This window comes from Neoarius graeffei, chromosome 1 (genome assembly GCF_027579695.1).
Source record: "Neoarius graeffei isolate fNeoGra1 chromosome 1, fNeoGra1.pri, whole genome shotgun sequence".
NCBI lineage: Eukaryota > Metazoa > Chordata > Actinopteri > Siluriformes > Ariidae > Neoarius > Neoarius graeffei.
Window position 1 is genome coordinate 101,626,452 of NC_083569.1, and position 5,843 is coordinate 101,632,294.

General features: G+C 40.1%; 1 long non-coding RNA gene across 1 annotated transcript; it reads right to left on the reverse strand.

Moving 5' to 3' along the window:
* Nucleotides 1-687: 687 nt before the first annotated feature.
* LOC132889376 (uncharacterized) lies at nucleotides 688-4,584 on the reverse strand. Its single transcript, XR_009655061.1, has 3 exons — nucleotides 4,560-4,584; nucleotides 3,494-3,627; nucleotides 688-881 (listed from the first exon to the last, which is right to left on the reverse strand). It is a non-coding gene; the product is annotated as an uncharacterized LOC132889376 (long non-coding RNA).
* Between the last annotated feature and the right edge of the window lie 1,259 nt (nucleotides 4,585-5,843).

The following is a 5,843-nucleotide window of genomic DNA, read 5'->3' on the forward strand; positions in this document are numbered from 1 at the left end:
ATATATAATATGAAGGTCCGGGTTCGAGCTTCGTGGCTGGCGAGGGCCTTTCTGTGCGGAGTTTGCATGTTCTCCCCGTGTCTGCGTGGGTTTCCTCCGGGTGCTCCGGTTTCCCCCACGGTCCAAAGACATGCAGGTTAGGTTAACTGGTGGCTCTAAATTGACCATAGGTGTGAATGTGAGTGTGAATGGTTGTCTGTGTCTATGTGTCAGCCCTGTGATGACCTGGCGACTTGTCCAGGGTGTACCCCGCCTTTCACCCATAGTCAGCTGGGATAGGCTCCAGCTTGCCTGCGACCCTGTAGAACAGGATAAAGCGGCTAGAGATAATGAGATGAGATTTTATATATATTTGTATAGTGCTTTTAACAATAGACATTGTCCCAAAGCAGCTTTACAGAATCTGAATGACCCAAGACATGAGCCAATTTTATCCCTAATCTATCCGGTGGCAAGGAAAAACTCCCCCAGACAACATGAGGAAGAAACTCCCAGAGGAACCAGACCCAAAAGGGAACCCATCCTCACCTGGACAACAACAGACAACATGACTATAACATTAACAGTTTGAACATGAAGTCAGTTTCGTTGATGTTATAAACTCTTCATTGATGGAAACTTGAGTGCAAAACTGTTCATGACAACTGCAGTCCTAAAGTTAGCAAGTCAACTGTAGTCCTCAGCCATAAAAGCATTACTGTAAGTGTCCAGAGCGTCTTCCAAGTGCGACTTTCAAGTGTCCATATGGGGCCGTCCTCCACAGGAGCGATGCGATGAGACTCCAACCAGACACAGGGCACCAGGATGGATCAGGCAGGTCCGAGCAGCAGAAGAGGTCAGCATCTCGATCCCAGGACCGACATGTAACTCAGAGGGATAGACTGGGGGGGGGGGGGAGAAGAGAGAGAAAACAGGTTATTAGGTATGCCCAGTGTCGCCTGAATAAGTAGGTACAGTATACATTTTGCACTGAGTACAAGCAGGGACTCCGGCAAAACTAACTATGACAGCATAACTAAAAGGAGAGAGCCAGAATATATACATTTCTTATCCGTTTTTCAATATTTTTATTGCACTCTATTTTTGTTCCGGTTTATTCCTGACTCTTTTTCTATTTGTGAGCTGCTGTAACATGTACATTTCCCCACTAAGGGATGAATAAAGTTTTTTTTATCTTATTTAAATTATAACTTTTTTCTTTTTTTGTGTCTTTTTTAGTATAATCACTACTACATTTGTGTAGTTCAGTAATAAAAACAAACACATTACCTTGTCCATTTCCTGCCCCAAAACAAACTAGTGTTACATTTTAATTGCATATTCATGTACTATTCATAACCACGAACTGGTTTTCCTTTTTCAAACCTCATATCACCTTCAAACCTTCAACCTGAAAGCTCTGATTTGCATGCCAGCCTCCTGGATTTTCTCGATGAGTGAATACAATCACAATAACAGCACAAAGATTGAAGACAGACTGAGCTCAGGGGATACCAAAGTCCATGGTACATGGTATTCTGAATGTACATAAAATAGGGCAGTACGGTGGTGTAGTGGTTAGCACTGTTGCCTCACAGCAAGAAGGTTCTGGGTTCAAGTCCAGCAGCCGACAGGAGCCTTTCTGTGCGGAGCTTGCATGTTCTCCCCGTGTCCGCGTGGGTTTCCTCCGGGTGCTCTGGTTTCCCCCACAGTCCAAAGACATGCAGGTTAGGTTAACTGGTGACTCTAAATTGAGCGTAGGTGTGAATGTGGGTGTGAATGGTTGTCTGTGTCTACGTGTCAGCCCTGTGATGACCTGGCGACTTGTCCAGGGTGTACCCCGCCTTTCGCCCGTAGTCAGCTGGGATAGGCTCCAGCTTGCCTGCGACCCTGCACAGTATAAATGGTTATGGATAATGGATGGTACATAAAATACACAGTGAGTGCATGACAGTGTGTGAAAGTGTGTGACGAGGCTGCTTGCATTGTATAAATATAAACCAAGTATAAATTCAAATTCAAATGAAACAGACTCCTCTGCTTGGCGTTGGAACAAATCACACCACCCTGCTGTGGATAATTTTCCGACAACAACAAAATGCTTCCCATGAGACTGATGAGCCAGTGAAAGGAATATTCCTTTCAGTTTATTCACTGATGTTCATAATAAAATGTTTGAATGTGAGAGTCATCCTTTCATATACACCTGGAATTTGAAACAGTGGCATGTGGTCAAGGCTTGGGGTCTCTCCAAAAGCTTTGGGAACCCTTGTGTTCACCCCTCCCTTCTTTTTCAGTGTGTTAAGTTGTCTCTTTCTGTTTTGCCCCCTGCTGGTCAATATCATTTGTCATATATTATACATACATGACTAATATATAAGAGAGAGAGAGGGAGAAGGCTTCAGAACTTCCAGACAGGGAATGCTCTGGATCAAGACACTCATAATCTTGGGAACAGAGTGCGAGCAAGTTTAATAATGTGCTACCGGCTGTGTGTAGGTTCAGAATCACTGCAGTGTGTGTATCATGAATGTCCTGCAGGGACACACGGTGTAATGCTGTGATTTTTCCATTTCTCACCGGCCGGCAAACAGGTGCATAGGCTTTATTACAGTCCACAATTAGCCTATTTATTTTCATCATGTTTTTATGAATATGACATGCACTCGGTCATTCGGAGGAACTTTTGAAAACTGCTTTATAAATGACCAGACGAGTCACAAATATCACCAAGTCATTTTGGGGCAATTTCTCAATGCTTTCTAAATGTGTGTGTGTGTGTGTGTATATATATATATATATATATATATATATATATATATATATATATATATATATATATATTAATGTGCAAAAGTCTAGGCACCCTATTTTTTTCTAATACAAACTTTGTTATAGATTTCTATTTTATGACTTCTACATTATCAAGTCAAAACATTACAAAAACATTTTAGAGTTCTAAATGTTCATTTTCCAGCACAAAATTAAATGTTATGGGGAAAAAAAGAAAAGTTTCTATCTGAGCAGCATATTACATAGGAGAGCACTTTTCAGATTAAAAAAGAAAACATAATGAAGGCTACTGGGTTTCGGTGCAAAATTAAGAAGCAAGTGTGACAGTCAAAGTGTCCAGAAGAACTGTGGCTGGTTCTGTAAGATCAGGGGTGTCAAACCTGATCCATAAAGGGCCTTGTGGCTGCAGGTTTTCATTCCAGCCATGCAGCAGCACACCTGACTTGGCTCATTCAATCAACTGAACTGTCTTCACACAGTCAAATACTTGCAGCCACACCCACCCTTAATTAAAGGGTGGGTGTGTCAATTGATTGAATAAGCCAAATCAGGGTGCTGCTGCATGGCTGGAATGAAAACCTGCAGCCACATGGCCCTTTATGGATCAGGTTTGACACCCCTGTGTAAGATGATCTCATTGTACCTGAGACTATTTTTTTTTTTAAAAGCAAAGGGTTATCTCACACCAAATACTGACTTCGTTTCATTTATTATGTCTTACTGCTCTCTCTCTCTCTCTCTATGGGGTGGCACGGTGGTGTAGTGGTTAGCGCTGTCGCCTCACAGCAAGAAGGTCCAGGTTCAAGCCCTGTGGCTGGTGAGGGCCTTTCTGTTGGCTCCAGCTTGCCTGCAACCCTGTAGAACAGGATAAAGCAGCTTGAGATGAGAGATACACTACCGTTCAAAAGTTTGGGGTCACCCAGACAATTTTGTGTTTTCCATGAAAAGTCACTGAAATGCATAGAAAATATAGTCAAGACATTTTTCTGGCCATTTTGAGCATTTAATCGACCCCACAAATGTGATGCTCCAGAAACTCAATCTGCTCAAAGGAAGGTCAGTTTTATAGCTTCTCTAAAGAGCTCAACTGTTTTCAGCTGTGCTAACATGATTGTACAAGGGTTTTCTAATCATCCATTAGCCTTCTGAGGCAATGAGCAAACACATTGTACCATTAGAACACTGGAGTGATAGTTGCTGGAAATGGGCCTCTATACACCTATGGAGATATTGCACCAAAAACCAGACATTTGCAGCTAGAATAGTCATTTACCACATTAGCAATGTATAGAGTGGATTTCTGATTAGTTTAAAGTGATCTTCATTGAAAAGAACAGTGCTTTTCTTTCAAAAATAAGGACATTTCAAAGTGACCCCAAACTTTTGAATGGTAGTGTGTGTGTATATATATATATATATATATATATATATATATATATATATATATGGCCCATTCTATAATTGCAGGTACATTTCAAGTGTTGACTCTGTTAGTCATCGTGAACTCTCTTATTGTAAAACTGAGCAATATGTTAACAGAATTAACGATAACAGAGTTGACATTCCCCCACCATTTTGTGTCTTAACTCCACATGCTAACCTCAAACTAGCTACCACATTGCATGGATAGAATTTGATGGATTTTAATCATATTATTGGTTTTAAAAAAATGAGTGAGAGATTTGCTCCAATATCACAATAACAGATTTGATGAATAATTCATCTACTGTTGGGAGTAAAATCCTCAACATTTTGTTCGAATTCATGAGAGAAGAAACAGAACATACCTCACTGCCATTCTGAAGTTTCCTGCCAGAGGAAGTGACATCACCCAATGCAGATGTTGTGCGAATTATTAAAAGTCTTTGTGGATTTCATGCTGTTTTATAACAGAGATAACGGAGTTGACAAGAACATTGGGACAGATCAAAAATATATATATTTTTTTATTACTGAAATTTCAGCTAATACAGAAAATAGACTTTCTATGCACTTGATTTTTATACGTAACAGTTAATAGAATAAGCCCCCCAAAAACAGATTCTTAGATTGAATCACTTCATGTTTATTCGAGTTGAATGGATGAATCAGGAGTCGAAGACAGCCAATAATGTTAGGGCAGGGATGGGAGTCATTTAGTTAATGTTTTATGGATAAATTGGGTCTGAAATGGATATCAAGCATTGCTATTGGTGAAAGTTTGTCATAATGTGCATTATTGTTCAAAACTGATTCAATAAAAATTTATTTCATAGAAAATAACAAAAGGTTTATCTCAGAGATACAAAATGCACCCCGAATTCTAGAATGACCATTTTATCGGAACCCCCATACTCATTGTCCACTTTTATACATTTTATAGTATGCACTTGACAAAACATAGATTGTTCCATAACGTTGTTGTATTCTCAATTCTGATTGGTTAATTTTTGAAGGTGCTGATTGATTTTCCATTACAGCAGCTCTGACATACATGTGGACCTGTATGATGGACACTTCACATAATCGGATTCAAACCAAGTCAAATCAGTGATAAGATGAAGTTTTCTGTGAGCAGCTACAGAATTTGTTTTGCATTTTTACAATAGATCTCCAAGATCGGTGCTTTGTAACAGCTGGAAGTTTTCCGAAAGGTCCCAAAGACCTTGCACTTCTTTGGACACATAGAATTCAAACTTGGCGACAAATAGTCCAAGTAATGCAGTCTATTGTAAGTAGAAAACCCAGACACAGTTTGAAATCTTCAAGCATGAGATCTTGATTAATTAATCACCATCATTTATTTGAAAACTAGCAGTTTTGGCACTAAAGACTAAACCAAATTCTTCGCAGCTCTAAAGTCTCCAAACCAACATGATATTCCCCCCTTCCACTCTGATTAAGCTACCAAAAAAGACAGGGTGTGTGTGTTCAGAGCTTGAGCAGCACTGGTATGCCTTACGAGAGACATGGTATGACTTTGTGTATTTTTAAGCCTAAGACAACAAGAGCCTGTTTTCCTTGGACTGGTGCTGCACAGCTGTGGGAGAAGTCTCCGTCTGATTTATGTTTTGGTGGATGAATGAGTCCAA